Source organism: Megascapheus bottae, chromosome 8, assembly GCF_031878675.1.
Source record: "Megascapheus bottae isolate mThoBot1 chromosome 8, mThoBot2.hap1, whole genome shotgun sequence".
In the NCBI taxonomy this organism is placed as follows: Eukaryota; Metazoa; Chordata; class Mammalia; order Rodentia; family Geomyidae; genus Megascapheus; species Megascapheus bottae.
Window position 1 is genome coordinate 60,371,989 of NC_143516.1, and position 2,067 is coordinate 60,374,055.

General features: G+C 43.8%; 1 pseudogene; it reads right to left on the bottom strand.

The window, feature by feature from the left end:
* Positions 1–402: 402 nt before the first annotated feature.
* On the bottom strand, positions 403–874 carry LOC150060013 (destrin pseudogene; annotated as a pseudogene).
* Between the last annotated feature and the right edge of the window lie 1,193 nt (positions 875–2,067).

Here is a 2,067-nt window from a genome sequence, read left to right on the forward strand (position 1 = left end):
AGTATGCTGTTCAGGTCAACAAAGAATAGAGAATTAATCATTTGGGCCAAAATCATAACCAATTCTCCAATCAAAAGAAAGTAACTGCAGTGGTTAACAGAGATGTAAAAATGTTCTCCAGAAGGCTTTGTGCTGTTTTGTGAACTGCATTCTTAAAAATCCTGAGCATAACAAGCATCCCTATAGGTAAACTCATTAAAACAGACATTTGGCCAGTTAAGAATTTAATTTCACACTGAAAAAACTTTAGACTCCAGATTTATTTAGGGCTATGTTTGGACATATTTATATATTTTATTTTACTCTAGAAGATGACAAGACAGCTCCCCCTCAGTAAGACCCTGGCCTAAATAAATTTGCTTTACTTGTATAGCAAGAGGATAACATTAAACATGGAAGCTTTCAATTTGTGGCACTGAATGATGACCTGCCTAGCTTTTCAGCAACACAAGCACGGTTGAGGTCTTCCGGCCCATTGGCTTGACATTCATGCTTTATGCCTTGGAACTTCTTTTTAATGGCATCCTTAGAGCTTGCATGGATCATTTTACTTTTCAGGGGTGTTAGTTCTGGTGCCCACAAGGAAAACATCAACTCTTCTTTTCTAGATTCCTTGGTTTCAAAGCTTGCATCATCCAAAGCATAACGGCAATCTTTTTCAGGAAGCCTTCCCACAAAATGCTTGAAAGGATCGGTTATGGTAACACCAACATCTCCAACCAAAATTTCTTTGCCTTCCTCAACAATGATGCACTTTTTGTCTGCACTGAGACAAAAAATGACAGTCTTCTTCTTTTTCTTGATTTCTTCTGGTATAGAGCATGTCATAGAAAATGCGACACACTTCATCAGCAACTTGCACTCCAGAGGACATCTTAGCTGGGGCGGTCACAGGGACGGGGTGAGGGGGGGCGGAAGGGAGACAGCAGGCACTTAGTCTTCAGAGCATCTTCCTCTTGGAAGCAGGACCCACAGAACGACCACAGAGCCAATGCTAGGGCGCGAGCCAACCAAGTGGGGTGGGGCGGGGTGGGGAGGAAAGTGCCTACCCAGAAATTTTAACTGCCTTCATGATTTAACACTTACAGTGCTTCTCTTTTATTATGTTTTAAGTATAAAAAGAAAACAATGCCTCCTGTAAATTTAAGTTGGTAGAATAAGTACAGCTAATGAATGCCTGGTGCCTGTAGCTCATGCCTATAATCCCAGATACGCAGGAGTGATCAGAGGACCAAGGTACAAAGCCAGCCTGGGCAAGGAAGCCTGTAGAACGTCGGGCTCATGCCTGCCACCCTACTCAGGAGGCTGAGATTTGAGGATCATGGTCCAAAGTCAGTCCGGGCACTAAAGTCCATGAGTCTCTTATCTCCAATTAACCACCAGAAAACCGAAAGTGGGGCTGTGGTTCAAGAGGTGGAGCGGTAGCCTTGAACTGAAGAGCTCAGGTACAGCGCCCAGGCCCAGAATTCAAGCCCCACGACGGGGGGGGGGGGGAGGGTGTAGTTCTGGCTCAAGTAGTAGACTGCCAGCATAAATTCTGAGAGTGCCTAGGTTCAGAGTTCAAGCCTCAAATGTGAGTCAATCTTTACCTGAATGGAAGATCAAGGCACCTCTCAAAAAAGGGGAAAAAAGAAGTAGGGAGTATTTTGTTCAGTACACCAGAAAACATTTGAAATAGTCTGCCTATGAGTGATCACAGTGATTCTAAAGCTTTACAGTAAGTAGTTATCCGGGATTGTAGGACAGGGCTTTGTTGAGAAATACCCCTTCTCTGATTGGGTAAGAAGAGATGTGTTGGGGTCATCACTCATCTTTGATTGGCTAGACCAGGAGGTGTTGGGGTCATTCCTGACTAGTTAGTCATCTGTACGGTCTGGGATTGGTCAGTCCTGTGCCCAGGCATGCAGGATGTAGGACGCCCCTCTAATCATCTTCTGGCACACCCCGGAAAGCTTAGCTGTGAGAATCACTTTTCCAAACTTAACTGCAAGGTATTTTTCATGCCTAGCTTGATAAAAACAGTAACAGATGTGTATAGATTTTTTTTTCTTGAACTAATGCATCAGG